Source organism: Rattus norvegicus, chromosome 14 (assembly GCF_036323735.1).
Source record: "Rattus norvegicus strain BN/NHsdMcwi chromosome 14, GRCr8, whole genome shotgun sequence".
NCBI classification, from domain to species: Eukaryota; Metazoa; Chordata; class Mammalia; order Rodentia; family Muridae; genus Rattus; species Rattus norvegicus.
In genome coordinates this window covers 36375175-36397409 of record NC_086032.1, presented here as the reverse complement: position 1 = coordinate 36397409, position 22235 = coordinate 36375175, and the positions used below count along the sequence as shown (strand labels likewise).

At 43.5% G+C, this 22235-nt stretch overlaps 1 pseudogene; it reads right to left on the bottom strand.

Moving 5' to 3' along the window:
* Positions 1–263: 263 nt before the first annotated feature.
* On the bottom strand, positions 264–21969 carry Myl6-ps3 (myosin light chain 6, pseudogene 3; annotated as a pseudogene).
* Between the last annotated feature and the right edge of the window lie 266 nt (positions 21970–22235).

Below are 22235 nucleotides of genomic sequence, written 5' to 3'. Positions count from 1 at the left end.
CTGTGAGAGAATCCAGCTGTGCCTCCGGGAAGAAAAGGAACACAATTAGATTTTGAATACATGTGTGTTTGGGCTTTACTTTTTTGTTTTGTTTTGTTTTGGATAGGATGGGGTGAAGGAGATCAAATTTATTTAGTGAAGGCAAGCATCATCAAAAGAGACCAGATGGGAAAGGTGTTGTACAAAGGGAACCTAGGAAGCCTCTGAGGACAAACAGGGATCTCATACTGGCCAAGGCACGGGCTCAGGATATGGAAAGGTCTTCAGGCATTCAGCACCATCACAAGTTCTTTGTAGATGATGCCACCATTGCTGTCTTCGCACCCTGCTACCAGCATCCCTACTTCTTCCTCTGTCATCTTCTCACCCAATGAGACAAGGACATGGCAGATTTCAGCACCCATGACTGTGCCCTTCCTTGTCAACACACAAAGGTCTTCACTATAATCCTCATAAATTCCCTGGTCCTTGTCCTTAGCCACAGTCTGAAGCATGGTCAGGAAGTGCTCCATTCCAATACCTTCCCATTCATCTCATTACTCTTGGGTGGGGGGCAGTCCCCAGGACCTTGAGCACCTTGGTGATCACAGTCCCCCCTTTCTCCTCTCCTCCTAGTCCCACCCCAACAACCTCCCTGCCCCACTACCTTCTCCCCTTCTTCTAGAGAAGGTACAGTATTTTACCATTACCCCTTTGCTCAAAATGCTGGAAGGACTTCTTGAATTCTGGAGTCTGGTCCTCAGTGAACTCATACCTCTTGACTGCTCAGCTCTGTGTGGGACCTTTTCCATAAAGATAATATTTCTACCTAAGGATTTATCAACACTGTTAACTACCAGCAAAATACAGCTCAGGTCTCCAACAAACAACATGTGCCTGCAAAACGGGCCTACAGAATCAAACTTATACAGGAGAACACTGAGAGGTCAGGGATCCGATCAACCCCTTTTCACCATAGTCACCATAATCAGGTTAAATTAAAATGTGTAATTCTATCCAGGCATGGTGGCACAATCCTTTAATTCCAGCACTCAAAAGGCAGAAGCAGGTGGATTTCTTTGAGTTCAAGGCCCTATAGAGTCAGTTCTGGAACACCCAGAGCTATGTAGAAAGACCCTGTTTCAAATAAATATACAAGCAAATAAATAGAAAGTGAAATTAATTAATTCCATATAGATAGATGATAGATAGATAGATAGATAGATAGATAGATAGATAGATAGATAGATACTATTAATTCTAAAAGTTAGTCTTAGGAGGTGGTGCCATTTAGGTCAGCCACTAGGGTGTGCTAATTCCCATCTATTACAAGAAAGGGCAGATCTACAGCTTTTTGTAGTTCCCACTGTTGGTTTTATTATTTGATCCAGCAGAGACTGATTCATTACAGCCAAATGCAGACAGGTTGAGAAACCTGGGCAGAACAGGATTGGAGCGTCCCTCCCCGGGGCACTCCTTGATCAACAAGCTCTTTTAGGGAGCTGAATTCTAAGTCTGAACTCTGTTCCATGAAGCTAAAACTGAATGAAATATAATAGAACAGGGCCCATGATGACTTGAGATATACGATGGCCGCTCCCACTCCACACATGCAGCCTTTCTTCTTGGTTAGGTAAGAAGGTTGGTTTCCATGACTTTTTGTCTTACTAGATGCTACATCCTTATAATTATGCCAGAGAAACTCCTGAACAAGCCTTAGGAGGTAGCTAGAACTTCAGAGGGTTAACCTGTATGCTACAATCGCTCATGAATAGAAGTTAAATTTTTCTGACCTCAGAAATAAACATTTGGGTCTCCCCAAATTCTGTGACTTCATTCTTTTACTATCTGTGACCCTGACATTAGCTCTGTTTAGTTTCTGACAAAAGTTCTAGGAACAAAGAAAAGATATTTATTCTTTATTTGTTTTTTAAAATATTCTGTCTGGGCACTTTAACATTTACATTCTTCACTCAAACCTGTTGTTCAGGTTCCGCTGTGGCTTGAAGTCGACAGATTTTTTTCACCTTCATTAGACGTGTCGTAACAGATATAGTTAGTTGTAGTCTAAATAAAATAATGCCCATTCATAAACTATTGAAAGGAAGAGGGCTTATAGTTCAAAAGCATTTCATTATTGTCTTGTAACCACAGGAGAGATTATGTTCCATTGGCATTGGTTCTAGCATATTGAGAGAAGTTATTTATGGCCTATTATGAGGAAGACACTTGGTTTTATCTTGTCTCTATAAACTTAAACACATTTGGTCTCCTCTAAAAACAGTTTCCCAGAAATCTATGAGATATATGTACCATTCCATCCCAGTGAATGATCTTGGTAAACTTAAAATCTCTGTCTTAGTTTTGATATGATTTGATATGTAATTAAAGAATGTTAACACTTCCTATTTCCCTAGTTTTTGTTTTAAAATATTCTCATAGCTTGAGGCTTGAAATCTTGCCTAAAAAGAGCTTTGAATAGATATTTTGATTTTAAAAGATCTCTGGAGATAACACACATTGGTTATATTTGATATCAGCATAGCACTAAAGAAAGCAATTCTAAAAGCTCTGTAAGCATGCTGTTAAAAACACGTGAGTGGTCTGCCACGTTAGACCTAAGAGGTAACACACGTCATATCCTAAGGGGCTGCCCTTCTTGTAGATGGCACATCAAGGGCTCAATCAGTCTTTTTGCAAAGGTTCTGTGAGTATGAGACCACCCTCCTCCGTTGTCACCCCTTGTGATCTCTGTACCCAGAGCCTCCACATATGTAAGCTGTTAGGATTCCAGCCAGAGCTCCTTAATCAAGGAAGCACTGAAGTCAGCCAGGGACCTTTTCAGTGATTGACTTCTCCCATTCAATCTGCTACACTTCAGGCTTTTTAAGAAGCATTATAATTTACATGCCAATCATTTCTAAAATAGTTGGGTGAGGCTGAGTAAACGTATACCATAATGCAATAAAAAAATCAGTTAAATGATGTTGCTGTGTCCTTATGCATGTTGAAGGGCTTTCAGAATGGGCTAGACATAGCCGTGCACACCTGGACTCCTAGAACTTTGGAAGGAGAGTTGGAAGAATCAGTTTCATCTACTGGAGACCTTGTTTCAAAATTAGGAACAAGGTCCAGATGCCATTCACCAGAGCAGCCATGGTAAATACTTTGTAGTTACTACAAAACACTCAGTGTTATTTCCTTGTAGATCCATGTTGGTGTATTTTGGTTTGGACATAACTTTCCAGAAAAAAAATGAAAATGTGGATGGTAAATGTTAGTCTATACCAAGAAGTCTGGTTAACCCAGACCAATGAGATCTCAGCCGTGACAGCAGCAGCAGCAGCAGCAGCAGCAGCAGCAGCAGCAGCAGCAGCAGCAGCAGCAGCAACAAAGGCCTGGAGGACACTAAGGCAATGGTGGTTTTCTGATCCCTAGGATTTACTGCCTACTGTTTACCTAGAATCGTCTGACATCATTCTCTAGGCACACACAACGAAGTCAAACATAATCCCTAGAGAGTTTTAGTCGCCGCCTCACCTGGGTGTCTGTCACCTTTGAACTTCAATTGTTGTCTGTATTTTACTTGTGTTGAGACACATATGTTCAGCTTGCCCTGGTTTTGAGATATCCTTGTAAGGTGGAGACTGTGCCACAGTCATTCTAGCAATAAGACAGTGTCTGGCAGGAAGTGGTCTCCCAGAAAGCGCTTGCTGAATCCAGAAATAGAACTGATTTAATTAAAACCGAAAGGAACTCTGAGGATCTTAAGCAGCGATTGACAAACTGCACTGCAAATTAGAATTGGCCAAGGATTTGCAAGATCCTTATGATGATTCCATCTCTAGGCCAAGGATTTGAAGCCTGTGGATGAACCAGGCCTGGCCGTGGTCCATTTGTTTGTTCGCCTGCTTGCCTGTTTCCATTCTCCAGTTGATTTTAAGTGCGTGGTTGAAATTAAGAACACAGCCTTAAAAGATGCTTTGACTATCTTCTTGATATTCCTCCAGGTTGCAGGAAATAGTTATTTAAGTTGAATTCACTTGAAGAAAGCTCAGAAATCCAAGTGAATTAACAGCTCATTCTAAAATATATCAAAGGGCTGGCCTATTTACGAATGAGAATAGTGGCCAGCAAGAGGGTCAGTGAGTAAAGGTGACTGCCCCTTGGTAATTTGGAGGTCTGTTTTGAGACACACCAGAAGAGGGCATCAGATTCCATTATAGATGGTTTTGAGCCAACATGTGGTTGCTGGCATTATGAACTCAGGACCTCTGGAAAAACAGTCAGTGCTCTTAACCATCTCTCCAGCCCTGGCAATCTGGAGCTCTATCCTCAGAACCCATATGATAGAAGGAGAGAATCCACTCCTGCAAGTTGTCCTCTGATTGCCACATTCATGCTGGGTACACACACACACACACACACACACACACACACACACACACACACACAGAGAGATACATGCCCATACACATACATTCACACACACTATAAATTACTGATCCGATTAACTTCTTCCTGATATCTCATTTGATGAATCATGATGAAATAAAAATGTAAATTTTGGCAGGATAAAAAAAGCTGAAAGTATCAATTTTTTTCACTAGATAAGATTTTATAGTCACAGCAGCCTGTTAAAGACCACAAGAAAATGAAGGGAGTCTGGAACTCAGCAAAAACCCAGTTCCACCAAAATGAAGGTCCTGAAGCCGAAAGGCAAAGAGGAAGTCAAGTCAGAAAAGACTTAGGAAACTTCATCAAAAGTCAAGTGAATGGGTAATGGTGGAGGGTGGTTTGGCAGCCCTGAAAGGAGTCCAGTGCATTGCCACAGTGATGAGCTTTCAGTAGCCAAGTTAGGTCCTCGAGACAAAAAGAAAAGAAAGCTGGTAAAAGACTTGAGCCACTTCCAGAGATTTAAAAAAAAAAGTAGAAATTACCCCTGCTTGCCCTGGCATATAGGAGGAAATGAGAGAGGAAATTTCCTCTTACACTCCCTCACTCATAAAAATGGACCCCCCAGAGCCATGTCTCCACTACCCTGAGGACACCGCTCACAGTGGCCATGCTGTGTGGGCCTGAGGAGTCCTTCTAGGTGCATAGTACATTGCCGAGAACCATTGCAATGTAAGTTCCCTTCTCTCATCATAGATTCTACCAAACCTGTTATCTCAGGACGGGGAGAACAGCCTGTACTTGTTTTGACAAACGGAATTAACCTACAACCTTTTTGGAATTTGGGAAGACTTCTTTTGTATTCATCCTAGAATTACTGAGGTATTTCTTGCCTTTGTGTGTGTGTGTGTGTGTGTGTGTGTGTGTGTGTGTGTGTGTGTGTGTGTGATTCTATATTTTTTTTGTTTAATCAATCAGTACCAATATTTAGGGTGATGTTTTCAAGTTTATAATTTTTGGTTTCTGCCAATTTACCATTTTCCCCCTTTGGAATGTAAAGACATCTCATCTTTGTGGCTATTATCTATTTCTTATATTATGTTCTGAGAAAAATGATTGTAAGGTATCTCCCCAAAACCAAAAAAATCATAGTGTAGTAGGAAAGATGTTTCCCTCAAAAGCTAAGCACTACAGCATACAGTGTACAAGCCTATTATGACATCTCATCAATAGTGGAATTTGAATTGAAGTAACACATTCATGGAATGGAATGTTTTGTGTTCTTAACAGATATGAGCTTATTCTATATTGATTGTAATAGAATAGATATTACTGTCAATTAATAAGATATAAGATATTGAACTGTTTATTGACAGGCCACATAATGACCAGGCACATTATTTCAAATATAAGACAAAACGAGAAGACACATATATATGAGTGTTTTTAAAAGATCTACAAGTTATATAGCTTTATTTCTGTGCTATAATAGTTACCAAAGAAAGAAGTGATTTGGAGGCACATAATTCAAAACAGTCATTGAAAATCATTCAAAATACTAAAACAATATCTTTGTTTTGTAAGCCTCATACAATTTTTTAGACTAGCTAAGTTCCAGAAATGAAAATAAAATTAATTATCACATAATGTCATCCATAAGCAAGACTTCCTGTCATCGAGGCCAAGGGACTTTGATGGGTCAAAGAAAAGCAAGAGTTTGGAAATGGGTTAATATCCATACTATAGATTATTAATGCCCTTCCTATAGATTAGCAGGAATAGGTGAACATCAGGCTAAGTGAAAGGAATATTCCAAACCCAAAACACACTAAACACTACTGTCATAAATGTGTAAGTCAAAATTTGAAACTAAGAATGAAGAAAGGTCTTCTCTTTCTGTGTGGAACATGAGGAGTGTTTAGATACAGATGAAGCATTTTCTTTAGACAGTCTCTATGTTCACATTGTTGCAAATTATAGAGCAGAACAGGAAGAAAGGAGAGCTGGGGGAGATAATTGCAAGCAATTCAATTTTATTTTATATAAATCACCGGATCCAATATGTCCTAAAGAATCTGAGGCCTTCAAATATTAACATTACAAGAGGTCAAGTGCAAGCCAGATGTGAGCATTGACGTAAGTAACATCAGCATGCTCAGAACCTAAGCTAAGAAGGGGAGGCATACCCGGTGTTAATAGTAAACAAAACTAGCAGATGTGAGCAGTGTGTAGGTAGAATGATGAATAAAAATCACTACAGTGTCTAAGTTTTAAAATTACACAAAGCACGGTAACCATCTGTTGTGTTGTTTTTCCTGTTGCTATGATAATATTGTTTAACTAAAACAACTTACAGGATAAAGTGTTTATTTCAGCTTAACGTTCAAGAAGGCCAAGGCAGCTGGGGCTCGAAGCACCTGGTCCCATGACATGGAGACTCCATCAAGGGTTTCGGAGCAGAGAGTGGTCCTGACAGGTAAGGTGGTATCCCAGGTCCTTAATGAAGATGATCCCTCACAGGTGTCCCTGAAGCTCTTCCTCTGCATGATTCTAGATCTCAAGTTGAGAACTGAAATTAACCACCCAAGGACTGCAAACTCACTTTTGTTAGATCCATTTAATGGTAAACAGCTAACATGACTATTAATCCAAAGGAATTAAGGCGATTTAGTATAAACTATGAGTCAAAAACCTGAAAAAAGATGAGCCTCTGCCTTAGCATTTGTCAAAAGTTGTCTAATAAGCACCGAAGAAACATTTTTCCAAAATTCTCATGTGGTGGTGACAGGGTTAGATTCACTGCAAATGGGGACTGTCAAGGGACCAGCAGCCTGGAGTGTCTGTGCCTCATCGTTAGAAGCCTCAAAATAAAAGGAACATCCGAGAGTGGGAAATACAGAAGGCCTATCATCAGACTCCTTTAACCATGCACTTCTCTAGTATGCCTAAAATTAAATTTTATTTATGGGATTTTAATAAATGTCACCTAAAAATTAAAAAAAATAAAATTAAAAAGTGTTCGTCTCACCCTGCGTTTGGTGCAGGCTCAGCAAATGTGTCGTCTAGGGGACGGGTGGTGACAGACTGAAGACTCACCATTGTACTCTGGGTGGATCTAAGTTCTCTGAGGCAGGTGTTAGATAAAGCAGCTCCAGGTGCGGAGCTGGTGTCAGGCCCAGTCAGGTAGGTAGCGCTCTCCTCTGCTTCTCAACTCTGTCTGGCCAAAAGCAAAGGTAACTGTTGGAAAGATTTTCTAGATCTTCCCTTTAGGTATGATGACCAGTAAGTGCTCTGAACTCTTTTATTATTTTATATTGGTTATTTTATTTATTTACATTTGAAATGGAATCCCCCTTCCTGGTTTCCCTTCTGCAAATCCTCTATCCCATCCATACTCCCTTCCCCCTGCTTCTACGAAGGTGCTCCCCCATCCACCCACCCACTCCTGCCCTAGCATTCCCCAACCTTGGGGCATCAACTCTCCACAAGACCAAGGGCCTCCCCTCCCATTGATGCCAGATAAGACTACCCTCTGCTACATGTGCAGCTGGAGCCATGGGTCCCTCTTTGGTTGTTGGATTAGTCCCTGGGAGCTCTGGGGGATCTGGTTGGTTGATATTGTTGTTCTTCCTATGGGTTGCAAACCCCTTCAGCTTCTTCAGTCTTTTCTCTAACTCCTCCATTGGGGTCCCTGTGCTCACTCAGTCATATAGTTGGTTGTAAGCATCCTCATCTGTATTGGTCAGGCTCTGGCAGAGCCTCTCAGGGGACAGCTATACCAGGCCCCTGTAAGCAAGCATGTCTTGGTCTTGGCATCAGAAATAGGGTCTGGGCTTGGTGTCTGCAGATGGGATGGATTCCTAGGTGGGGTAGTCTCTGGATGGCCTTTCATTCAGTCTCTGCTCCACTCTTTGTCCCTGCATTTCCTTCTAAGTAGGATTGAAGAATCCATGCATTGAAACAGGTGTGGATGCTCTGAACTCTTAACTGGGAATTTTTAAATATTCTTTTAGAACAAAGGGAGATAGATATGTAGACCAGGACTCTAGCCCCTACCCATCTCTGTCTCTGTCTATTTCTCTGTGTTTCTCTCTCTCTCTCTCTCTCTCTCTCTCTCTCTCTCTCTCTCTCTCTGTGTGTGTGTGTGTGTCTGTCTGTCTGTCTGTCTGTCTGTCTGTCTGTGAGAGCATGCACATGTAATTTTAGGTGATTTGTATATAGGAGCATTCTCAGATCTTAAGCTGGAGAGCCTACATTTCAAACTTTAACATCTAAGCATGTAGGCTGTTGACTCTTTTTATTTTAATGTCTATTTGTAGTTTGAAGAAAAATCATACCTAAAGGTTAATTGTATGTAACAACAGGTAGAACACAGTTTTTGTTTGTTTGTTTGTTTGTTTGTTTTATTAAACATTCTAGATGTTCCTATGAAGGCCTTTTTATTTTTAGATTAGATTAAGATTTTGATTATAGCCAGACATGGTAGTTCATGCCTTTAATCCCAGCACTTGGAGGAGGCAGATGCCAGCTTGGTCTATACAATAAGTTCCTGACACCCATAGCTACATAGTGAGACCCTGTCTAAAAAGTGGGGGGGGGGAGTATTTTGATCTCAAGATTTTTAAATAAAGCTGATGACTTTCCACACAATGTTCCTGTGCCATATCTCTAGATGTGGCTCACTAGAAAGTCTCACTTGGAAAAGGCTGACTGGACAAAAGGAGAGCTTTACCAGTAGGCTACCTTCAACAGGAATTACAAAACCAGCTCTTCCCTGGGGTTGCAGCCCAGTCTACTCGAATATTTTGAACCTGAAGTTTCCACAATCATGTGAAACAATTCCTAAAAACAATTTCTCTCTCTGTCTCTGTCTCTGTCTCTGTCTCTGTCTCTGTCTCTCTCTCTCTCTCTCTCTCTCTCTCTCTCTCTCTCTCTCTCTCTCTCTCTGTTTCTCCAGGAGAGCCTGACTGGTAGCACCCATCCTAGAAGTGGCAGAAGCTCACAGCTCCTTGATGCTCGCTTTGTACCCAGATGGTCCTTCTATTGTGCCCAGATAGCAAAACCCCCAAGAGACCACCAGGAACCACAACCCCAATGCAGGCACATGAGAGTCTTTATCCAATCTCCAGAGCCTGGGTCACAAACCTTCCTGATCCAACAGGATTGGACAGTGACCCCCAGATCTAGGTGAGAGGGGCGGGGTTATAAAGGAAAAAATGCAAATGGGGGTTTCCAAGCCTTGCTGTTACAGGAAAGGGTAAAGGAATGTTGGTCTTTAAGCTAATTGTTTTACAGCACCTGGTTAAACCACAAAAAGGAGCACCTTGACCTGAGAAAGACTTCTGTTGTCAGCTAGCTTCAGTCGCTGTGCCTATTTCACAACTACCAGGGACATTTCGTGATTTTTCTCAGACCTCAAGGGTGGGGGCCGTGACTCTCTAAGGACAAGTTCACATAGAATGGAGTCTTCAAAGCAAAATGGAGTTTATTCTGCTACCTCAGGCCCTTCACGTCTCAGTTTCTGTGGCTGCCTTGCCAAAAATGAGTATCCCAGAAGCATGAACCAGAAGAAACTTGGCGCCCCCAACACACTGCATTGCATGTGGATCCTGGCTGTGGCACCGCTAATTGAGCAGAGCAGTTCCGCTTCCTGCTGCTGTATGTTCAGGCGTTACTTGTCAAACCAAAACTAGAGCAGGCTGGATTCTCCAGCACAACCTCCAACACAGGGCTTAAGGGCACAGCTCAGGACCCCGTGGACTGCAGAAGCGTAATACACTAACACTCCTGCAGACCCAAATCTGCATGGTTTCGTAGAGTTCCACCCCTGCTGGTTTTCTTACCCCGCAGTCTTAACTGTGTGCAGACCTTCCACCAAGACCAACGTCCCTGTCTACATTCACTGCCGGGAGTATTTTAGGCCTTCAGTTTAGTTCTTTTGCACTGAAGTATCTAGATTACCAAGTGCTTTTAGATCTGTTACAGGCCTGCTTAGCCCACTACCGACGGTCTCCTTCTCCTCCTCTTCCTCCTCCTCCCCGTCCTCCCCGTCCTCCCCCTCTTCCTCCTCCTCTTCCTCCTCTTCCTCTTCCACCACCTTCTCCTCTTCTTCCTCCTCTTCCTCCTCCTCTTTGTCTGCTTCTTCCTCCTCCCCCTTTAAAACCTTAAAAGTCTGTTTAGGTTGAATCCTCACCTCTGTTTTCCTACCAGGTCATTCCTACTCGCGTTTTAAGCACCCCTTAAATCCTATATACTTATACTAAATGTTTGCTGTGCCTACCTCCATGTTCTGTTGGCAGATTTCATCCCCTACCTTGCCATAGCACTGATCCCTATGTCAGTTGTCCATGGGTATTCTATTAGCACCTCACAACTCGGTGCTGGGTTTGTGTTTTAGCAGTGAGAGAGAAGGACTGTTTAAAAGACTACCTACCACTGAGCCCTGTATAGAATTCCCCTGGCCTTGCGATGTGTGGGGTTGTTAGTAGACCTCTCTGTGCTATGTGGAATCATCTTTCTTTCATTTGGGACTGATTTTGTTTTTAGGTAGTGTCCCCCCCATGGAGAATACTCTACACCTAAACCCATTATGTAGTTCTTCCGGCTCCAAACTCGTGGCAACCGTGCCTTAGCATAAAGGCTCGGACTATCAGCTTCTGCAGCCCAACGGTTCTCCTGGCCAATGTTGGCAGCAGTGAAGCCCAGCTGTGGGCTCAACAGGGCCTGAAATGGAAATCTGAAGACAGAAGAGAAGGGTACCCTGCATAGGAGGTGCTTAGAGCATTGTTGCATTCAAAAGGTGAGGAGGTGAGGTAGATGACCAAAACAAACAAACAAATAAACAAACACATTGTAGGGAAAAACAACGTGTGTGCGAACTCAGCCTATACACTGAACTAAATTAATGAAAATAATCTCGGAAGACGTAGGGAAAATCATTTCAGGCTGAGTCAGAAACAAGGATAAGCATTCATTCATTCATTTATTCATTCTTCATGTGTATGTGTGCTGCCCCAGGTCCACTTCCCCCTGGGGGGAGACGGGTCCGTTGTGGACCGAGCTAGACCGGAAGCTTAGCTGGGTGTGGCTAAGTGCAGTGCAAGGTCTCTGACAGAGATGAGTTCGAAGGCAATGAACTCACCGAGATAAGAAGCAGCTTCGGGGAACTGGTTCTGTTTATGGCGGTGGCAGGTATTTATGGAGAGGTGGCCAGGGTCTCTAGAGCACTGTCTGTGGGGCTGTGTACCATTGGCCAGGGCAGGGGTTTTGGAAGATACGCCATCTACATACCTAAGGGCTTCGGCAGCCGGGGATGGGGAGGTATGCTCTTAAGGTCAAAAAAGGAACGAGCCTGATACTGTCAGGGTAATAATTTCTTACTAAGATTGATGGTCGGGGAGCTGGTTTTATGGCACCAGGTTGGGAGGTGGAGGTAGTCAAATCCTGCTGAATCATGTTTGAGGGACTTGGGGCAGGGGGCAGGGAGGTGGGGAGGGTGGGGGCCATTGGAGCTCCTCCACCCTTCCTCTGTAGCCCTGTATTCTTTTTTTTTTTTTTTTTTTTTTTTTGGTTCTTTTTTTCGGAGCTGGGGACCGAACCCAGGGCCTTGCGCTTCCTAGGCAAAGTAGCCCTGTATTCTTATGTTCCCGTACACACATGCATCCAGAGGCCCAGGGTCAGAAGTGTTTTTCCATCGCTCTCCGTCTTATTCATTGAGGCAAGGTCTCTCACTTGAACCCAGAGTTTGCTGATATGGCTAGTCTGGCTAGGCAGCCTGCTCCTAGCTTCCCTGTCTCTGCCTTCCGGTTACCCGAATCACAGGTGGACCGATACACCCACCTCACATTTACGTGTGTTCTGGGAATCTAACCTCTAGTCCTCAGAGTTGTGCAGCAAGCACTTTAACTACTATGCCATCTCCTCAGCCCCGCTATTTTTTTGTTTATTTAGAAGAAATCCCCACGCTAACCCCCTTTTTAGAAATCAGGAACTAAAAAGCAAGGGAAAAAAAAAGACAAACCAACAAATCCTCAAGGGAGTTGTAGGGAGTAGCCATGAAAGCCAGTTGTGATAACGAAACTCACTTTGTATTAATAGACGACAGCCTATCAAAAGGGGCAGAGAAAAAGGGAGAAATGAAACCAAACTTCAGGGATTATGGAACTGGTATGTTTAAAGTCTTCTGGGTAAATCTAGGACTCATGGTTATGAAAGAAAGGAGGCCATCCCCTGCTTGACCCGAAAGACCACACTGTTCTGTTGGCCCTTCCAATATGCCCCCAACCCCCAACCCGGCCTTCATATTCCTGTTTCTTGCCTTTCTGTATTTTCTTTTTTTTTCTTTCCTTCCACTTTAAAACAATATGTAGAGAGAATACATATATTCAGCTCTTAAGTATTTGTCAGCTGATAAGGAGTAATTTATGAAAGAGAAACAATAATGAGAGACATAAAGCCCCAAGGAGGCGAGAGCTGGCAGCCAAGAATATTAGCTTCACAGAGAAGTGAAACTGCTTTCTCTAAAGAGGAGACGCCCTACTTACAATGCAGACTGTCGAGGGGGGAGGATTTATTGAAGTCCACTCCAGCTGGCTGGACTCTGTAAACTGAGTGTCAAGAGCAAGACCCGGGCTCCGGTGTGGACTAGCTCCTGCCACATTTGTTGAAACAGAGATCTTGGCTGCCAGTGCAGTAAGAAATCATAGAGATGAACAGAAAGATTCTCCTCATCAAGAGCTTGTGTTCGATTGGCTTAACTTTCCAAGGGAAGCAACTGTTTTCTGGGAGCGCTCCCATCATGCACCCCTGCAACAGGGCCTGGCCATGTAATCCAATGCAAAGGGAGGAAGCAACTGCTTGAACCTCTCCCTGGTTGACGATTAGTAACATACACACAGTGTATAGGTGAGTGAAAAAAAAAAAAAAGAAAGAAATGAAAAGGAAGGGCAGCACTGCTCCTAGGTATGGTGGAGGGGAAAGTTTACTGTACACAAAAGGGAGAGTGTTGGCATTTCTTCTAGGCTCCGCCCCACAGTTACCTGGCAATAGACAGGTAGGCCTGGCTTACTATAAAAGGGGCTGTTTGAGCCCTCCTTGCTCTCTTACTCTCTCTGACACTCTTCATTCCTCCCTCCTGCCCCAACCCCTTTTCCAAGTTCTCTCCATGTATGCCTAGCCGTCCCTTCTCCTCCTCCTCCTCCTCTTCCTCTTCTTCCTCCTCTTCCTTTTCCTCCTCCTCCCCTCCTCTTCCTCCTCCTTCTCCTCCTCTCCTCCTTCTCCTCTTCCTCCTCCTTCCCCCACCTCTCTCTGTTTTTCTCTGTCTCTACTCCCTTCTCAACTCCTTTTCCCATGCCCTAAATAATCTCTATTCTACACTATACCTGTCTTATGGCTGGTACCTCAGCAGGAAGGAATGGGTCTGAAAGAACCAGAGTTGGGGTCAATCTAAGGCCAGTGGGAAAATTCCTGGAGTAGCTACAAACCAAACTGTCATCTCCAAGCACAAAGACCCCTCCCTTCCAGGGAGGGTAGGGCTGGTTTAGTTCCCAGAGCAACTGCAAACCAAACTGTCAAACAAAGCTATCTGTGACTCCCAACCAACCTCCCCTCGACTCACAACCGTCCCCTCTGGAAAGTCCAGAACAGTCCACTGATCACGAGTCAGCTTGGAGGTCACTTTACCCCATCAATAATACCCTCCCTAGTTACCAATTGTTTGAATTCTGCCCTAATTGTTTGTAAAGTATATAACTCCCTGTCAGAGTCTGCTTAGGGTCGTCTCCCCTTGAAGTAGGAGGACCCCGCAGGCTGGAAATAAACTCCTCTTGCTGTTGCAAAAATCACCGTCTCCGTGAGTCTCATTCAAGAGGTCCTGGAAGAGGTTCAACTCAGACTTCACAGGCCGCCTAGGCACCCTCCCACTCACCACACCTGGCTCCATCAAACATATTCCTGGCTCCTTTTTTTTTTTTATTTTAAATAAAACACAACAGAGAACATAGCCAGAGGCAGAGGCATCTGAGAGAGTCCAGAGTAGACAGGACCCTCAGCCACAACCCTGATCCATGACCCTGAGGAGAGGAGGTAGGAGAGGGGAGAGGGAAGAGTGGGGAACAAGATGCAGCAGCCAAGAGGGAAAAAGGTAAAACAAGGGGGAAGGGGTGACCAGAGCAGCTGGATTATGTAGAGAAGAGCCTCTGTGGGGAGGACAGCCTAGCCCCTGGGCTGGAGATTGGGTGGGTGGATAGGGGGCCCTGGTATGCTAGCCACAACCTGTAACAAGTAGAGACTGAGGGAAGAACCTGGTTGCTAAGACCACTTTAATGTGTTAATAGACACGTCAATTAGCCACTTGTCCAGGGTTTCAGACTTAATGGTAGGGAAGAAGACAGTCAGTAGGAGCCCAAGATCTTGAAGGTTACAGAGCCAAGTGGGCTAATTAGCAATGCAGAACTGAGCCAAGCCAAAGACATCTCCATCAAATCAGAGGTTCCAATATCTGGAAAGACCTCTGCGCTGACTAGCAATTTGAATACACCAGATACATCCTATATATGACATCTCTTCTTGCCCCAAATGCTTCAGTTTATCTTAGGTTCAGCAGGCTCCTACTCACCCATCAGAGATCTCCCACTGCATCCAGAAAGTTTTCTTCTTTGCCATTAACCAAGTTGCTCCCACAGAACTTTAACTTTGCACACTGCTTCACAATTGCCTGGTCTTTGCCCTTTTCCAAACCTAGAGCACAAACTCACAGTATCAAGGCCTCGGATCATCTTTCACTGATAGCAGCCAGCCATATAGCAGCCTATCCATCTGTGTACATTGGATCAATGTGAGGATTCTCTGTAAATCTTTCTGCAAGGTAAGGGAGAGAAGGAGGGATAATAAGCGCCTATAAAGGCAGTGGCCCTAAACTAGGGTCTCATGGTCTAGAATTATGAGGTCTAGGGTCCATGAGATGGATCAGTGGGCAAAGACGTTGGCTGTGAAACCTGAGGACCTGACTTTGATCTTGGAATCAAATAATGAAAGAATGGACTGCCAGCCTCTGTACTCATGGGGAAGAAATGCTTCTGTGCAACTGGGAGAAATCTAAATTCGACACAAGGCCTGCACTTTTGAGTCATCAGGACAGATCTCTCTCAAAGTAACTTCCCAGCCGATGCCATCAAAATAAGGCATAATGGTAATGTCACTCTACGCACTCCGGGATGCCAAGGCAAATTCTAGAGCTCTCTCAAATGCAAAACTCCGAGAGACTAGACACACGCCATTTATTTTTTTACAGGCATCTCACAGGAAAGAGGAAAATCACCCAAGCACCATATTAAAAAGGAATAATGACATCTTAAATTTGAATTTAGCCGCAGGGTAGCAGTTTTTGAAATAACACAGTTGGCAGTTTGAGCTTAACATCTGGAGGTGATACACTAGGCAGATGAAGTTTCTTATGAATAAATATTGTCCCCTAGACACTGGTTTAGAAGATGAAGAAGTTAGTGTTGGGTTTCAGACCTGGAACAAGGGACTGAGGTACATATTTTACATACCAAAGCAGACCTGGCCTCCAGGTTCTCCCAACCTAATACATGTATCCTGCCAAAGTCTCGGCCTTTCCTACAACCTGCATCCGGGACAGCTCCGTCTGTGTTCAACTGGGCCTCACATTCCTACATCCTGATGGCCCCACAACCTGGACAGTAAGTAAAACAGCCTGCTTTTGCCAGACTTAGCCAACATCCCAGCTTTTTTCCCCCACCCCCACAATATCCTAATGTCAGCAAGAGATACTCAGATGATTATGTTGCCCCTTATCATTTATTATCAACAAAAACCTGGAACACTGGGTTTAGGTCCAGGACAAGGGATTGAGGTGCATATTTTATATGCCAAAGTGGACCTGACCTCCAAGTTCTCCCAGCATCCCTCAGTCTCGACCTGTATAACCAATCTCTACCCTGAACCTTTCAGCTGAGGGGCTGAACTTCCCCTCCCCACAGGAAGCAGACACTTTCCTATATAATGCAGACATTTTGGTCTCTCTCCTCTCTCTCTCTCTCTCTCTCTCTCTCTCTCTCTCTCTCTCTCTCTCTCTCTCTGTCTCTCTCTCTTTCTCCTCTCTCTCTTCTCTCTTTCTCTCTCTCTCTTGCCACTCTGGCAGCATACACACTCTTTCTCTTCCCCCTCCCCTCTGTTTCCATCCCTACGGCCATTTGCCTGGTCTTGTTCCTTAGGACAAGTGAATCGGCCTGCCACAGAGTGGTTTCCTGATAAAGCTACGTAGATTAGATATACCCTAATCTGGCTTGAATTGACTCTTTTCATGGGCATAGGATAATTTATCAGTTAAGATCTGAACCCCAAGCATCTGCAAGATTATTTCTAAAGTGCAGGGGAAGGTGAAGGTGACTCTGTTGAGGTTTTGCCTTTTACTGCCTATTGTAATGCTAAGTGTGCCCCTCCCCAAGACCTGGAGTCTGCAAGTAACCACTGTGACCCAAGTCATTTCTGATTGGTGAATAAAGATGCCCACAGCCAATAGCTAGGCAGAAGAGACATAGGTGGGGTTTGGGCTTCCCAGGCTTGGGGGCAGAGAAGAACCAACAGCAACAACAAAAAAGGGCAGGAGGAGGAAAAGAAGCTGCCAAGAGTTAGGAGTAAAGAAAACATGGCCAAGGGGGCAGGCCAATTGGAGTTAAGAGCAGCCCAGATGAAACAGTGATTAGTAAGTAATAATTCAGTTTTATTGATAGGAAAGTAGACTCTGACAGCATGGAGGACAGGTGTCTGGCCAGCTTCTGTGCTGCTTAAGTTTATTGTAAATATACAGAATGTGAAGGTGTCTTTCATCTGGGAACTCAATAACCAAAAGCAGAGTAGAAACCCCAGCAGAATTTAAGTAATTTCTACAACAACACTGTGTAATTAATATCCCACCTATATATGAAGAACCCAAAAAAGGCTTAGCCTAATCACCTTTGAAGGTAATTTCTAATAGTAGGTGGCTTAGTGATTTAGAAAGAAAACCAGAGGTTCAAACAATGTCAAATAAAAACAATGTCAAAAATCAAGGCGTGTGTGTGTGTGTGTGTGTGTGTGTGTGTGTGTGTGTGTGATATGTAGAGTACTTTTCTGGGTAAGCACAAGGTCCTGGGTTCAGCCCCAGCAACACACACACAGTCACAAACCCAGACCCACAGAGACACAGACACACACACACACACACACACACACACACACACACACACACACAGATACGTGCAGAGAAATACATACTCAGACAGAGACACACACATAGGTATACAACCACACACACTGACATAGACAGACAGACAACAGACAGACAGACAAGCACACCCGTTAACAGAAAGAGTCAAGTGTTTTAGACCTTCTTCGGTTTATTGCTCTTGTCATCACAATTACTGCTCATCGCCTTAAAAGGCGATCTCTTCTAGGCAATAGGCTTAATGAGACAATAATGTCGCTTTTGCCATTGGTAATATGTTATTTCTTTTGGTGACCAATGCAAGAGTTTGAATTAGAAAAATGAAGAGGAAGAAGAGGAGGAAAACAATAAAACAATAACAACAGCAACAACAAAACAAACAAACAAAAACCCAGGAAATCCCTTCTAACCTTTTTCTTATCAGAAGACAACATGAATAGCTAAATTAGATTATTTTGATCTTCTTCTAAAAGTCAGATAACCGTCCTGTGAGTTACTCTATTTCTATTTTTTTCTCCCCATATGGAGCACATAAACATGTATCAGCCAATGCTCTTTTGTTCCACTTTTGAGCAAGAACATTCTCTCAAAATACAGATGCCTGTAATATCTTCTCACCTATCCATGCTCTTTGAATGTGGCCTTGAACTTTGTACTCATATAGATTTCAAAAGGTTAATTATAGGTTTCTTACAGAAGCCTATAAAGCTGAGGGTGATGATAGACCATGATTCTCGAGGTTCTAGAGCGTGCGTCTTCCATTTCCCATATGAACAAGGTGATGGAAGTTAGCAAAGAATGGAGTTCTCTGAACTTTCAACTCTAAAATCATCACCTCCTGTTTTAACATTCTTATAAGTTTCAGTTCAATCAGAGGAGAGGAAATCCTTGGAATATGTTTACTAAAGCATCTAGATAGGAGATGGTTGAAAGAAAAAGAGTACATCCTGTGTTCCAGAAGTTTGCAGCAATATGATTGGGAGCCAATAGCGTCCTATTTCGCTTACTCTTAAAGGAACATTGTGCTTCATATATATTAATTCCAGGAAGTCAATTGCCATGCACCCATGATAGTAAAATGAAGGCCTCAGCACCTTGACTTCACAAAGTCACTTCCTCCCTATTGGGGTCAGATCTGGCAGCAGTAGCTAGGGGGACATTCTGAGATAGGCAATAACTCAGTTGATTAAGTAAGTGTTCAGGGCCACCCAAATCCTGTAATTATCCTTGACCTCACCATCACTAAAAATTCCCATAAATATCCTATTAGCTCTATCCTCAAAACATATGTCTAAACAGACCATACCACCTCCACAATCACTGACCTATGCCGAAGTCATCTGTTCTCTGGAATGGTCAAAGGGTGTCTTGACTGATGGCCCAGTCATTGTTTGATTGGCAAGAGAGCTTAAACAGGTCCTGTTAGAGATAAGTCAGAGAGTACCAGTCCTGGACTCAAAGCTGCCTAGGCCTTTCTGATGTACACAGGGCAACATCTAAGACCCTCACACAGACCTGTAGGGCCTCCCAGAGTTCCATCTTCCACATCACTTTCTTTTACTTTCCATTCCCACCATTTTACTGCCCTAATGTACTGGACACGTGGTATGGCCATTTGAATGAAAAATGGCCCTCAATAGGCTCTTAGGGGGTGGCACTCTTAGTACGTGTGACCTTGTTGGAGTAGGTGTGGCCATGTTGAAGGAAGTATGTCATTAAGGGTGGGCTTTGAGGTTTCAAATGCTCAAACCAGGCCCAGTGTCACTCTCTTTCTGCTGCCTGCAGATCCAGATATAGAACTGCCAGCTACCTCTCCAGCACTATGGCTGCCTATATGTTACCATATTTCCTACCACAATGACAATGGACTGTAAGCCCCTGAACTGTAAGCCAGCCCCAATTGAATCTTTTCTTTATGAAAATTGCTGCAGTCATGGTGTCTCTTCACATCAATAAAACCCTAACTAAGATAGAATTTGGCACCAGAGTCTGGAGTATTGCTGTGGTGAGTGTGACTGTGCACTGTTTGGAGGAATATGGTACACTCTGTGACTCTGGACTAGGAAAGCAATTAGACATCTTAAGTAGGATTTAATGGACCATCTTAGTCAGAACATGAAAAACAGTGGTGGTGACAGTGATTTGAACTATGGGAACCTAGCTCAACAGGTTTCAGAGAAGAAGAATGTTCGTATGTGGCCTAAGAATATTCTTGTGATCTTTTGACAAGAACATAGCTGTTTCCTGCCCTCATCCAGAAATATCTTCCTGAGACTAAATTAAAGAGTTATGGATTAGCAGGCTTAGTAGAGGAGACTTGCAGGCAGCCTTGTGTGGACTGTGTTGCTTGGTTAAGTGGTCACACTTATGCAGATCTATAATGAGAAGGAGAAAGCTGGGCAAGTAAAAATACAAACTACACAGTTTGAGGATTTGGGGCACAAAGAGCTAAATTATATTTTCAAGAAGATGAGATAAACAGGTTGGATCTCTGAGTCTGAGGCCAAGCTGATTTAGAGTGATGTCCAGGAGAACCAAGCTTAGGCGGTGAAGGAAACTGTCAAAAACAGAAAGCTGGTGAATGTATTTGAATGAGGCCAACATGTTCCAGCCCCAGCAAGCAGCAGAACTTGGCAGATTCAGCCATGTGGTGACTTTAGAGTCAAAGATACAAGAAATGGGTTACGGAGTCTCCCTTTGGGACTAAGGAAAGCCGCTGATGTCGGGCATGTGGTGGGCACGTCCCTGCATGGAGGCCCTGAGAGGCCTTTGCATGAAGCTGTGACAGTAAAGCCCGAATTGCATAGGAGACCTGAAGATGTTGAGGATGCCAGAATCATGGGATGTCTGCTGAGGAAAGCTGCTAATAGGGAGTGGAAACCAGCCTAAGAGAAACAAGTGTGCTGTAGTCAACAAAGCTGAAAAGAGTTCTTCAAGCGCATTTTGATATCAGACAGAAGCACATTTTGATATCAGACATGAAGATGTAAAGTTTGGAGATTAGCTCACTGATTTTCCATCAGGCTTTGGTCCAGTGTTTCTCACTGTGCTCCCTTCTTTACATTTTGGAATGGTAAGGTACATCCTGTGCCACTATATATTGGAAGTGTGTGATCTGCTTTTTAATTTTTACTTTTACAGAGAATTAAAGTTAAGAGATTACCATGAGTATTGGAGAAGTTGAACCATGGAATGTTGAGGCTGTGATAGACTCTAGGGACTTTTGTAGTTGGACTAAATGCATTTAGAGCCATGCTATGGCTACAAGCTGGTGGGGGTGAGGGAGTGGAATGTGGTGGTTTGAATAAAATGGCCCCTTACAGGCTTATAGGGAGTAGTACTATTAAGATGTGTGGTCTTCTTGGAGTAGGTGTGGCCTTGTTGGAGAAAGTATATCACTGGGAGGTGGGCTTTGAGCTTTCAGATACTCAACCTGGTCCCAGTGTCACTCTTTCTTGATGCCCACAATCCAGATATAGAACTCCCAGCTATCTCTCCAGCACCATGTCTGCCTGCCGATGCTACCATGCCTCCTACCATGATGATAATGGACTAAACTCCTGAACCATAAGACAGTCCCAATTAAACGTTTTCTTTTATAAGTGTTACCATGGTCATGGTGTCTCTTCACAGCAATACAACTGTAACTAAGACACATCAGTGCTTTGCTATTCTTCCAATATACTGGACGTGATGGTTATTCTCGGTTGTCAACTTCACTATATGTGGCATGAGCTACAACCCAGAAATGGAGGACACACCTATGCTCCAGATTTTGAGGATGGAAGACACACACTTTTGATCCAGATCTTGAGACATAGTGGCCATGAAAAGCCTAGCCCCAGGCAAGGTGGTAGCCGCCTTTAATCCTAGGAGTCAAGGACAGCCAGGAAAAGAGCAAGTTTCAAGTAAAGAAAAGTTTAGGTCTAGGTGTGGTGGGACATACCTTTAATCTGGGCCACACCTTCTGCTGGAAGCCTGCATAAAGACAATGGAAAAGGGTTTGTTCTTCTTTACTTGCTTGCACTTTCTTGCCAGCATGTCTATGTGAGTCTGCTTCTTCAGGATTCCAGTTTATAAAGACCAAATGAAACGCCTACCCTCTCGGGACTGAGCAACTACTGTATTCTTGGACTTCCCCTTCACCGCTAGCCATTGTTGGGTTAGTTGGACTGCAGTCAAGTCATACCAATAATTTCCCTTGATATATAGGGTCATTCCATAAGTTCTGCCATTCTGGAGAATCCTAAGACACCAGGCATGCCCATGCCTCAGCAGTTTTGAACTGAATCCTTGTCTGACATATTCCATCCCAGATACTCTGTGGCTTGTCCATGGTTACTCACCTTCTTCAGATCAAAATACATTGTGTCCATATGTAAAATTCTCAAATGATAAATAAAAATATTTTAAAAGTAGAATGAGTTGGGAATGGAAACATGGCTAGATAGTTAAGAACACTTTGCTCTTATAGATCCCGAATTCCAGCTCCAGGGGATCTGTTCCTCATGACTTCTGTGGGCACCTGAATTCACAGGCACATTTCTCCACCCAGGCACGTGCCTTGATTCCACCAAGTTCTGTGTCAACGCTGTGGGCTATTTTCCAAATAGTCCTTTTTTTTTTTAAAGGT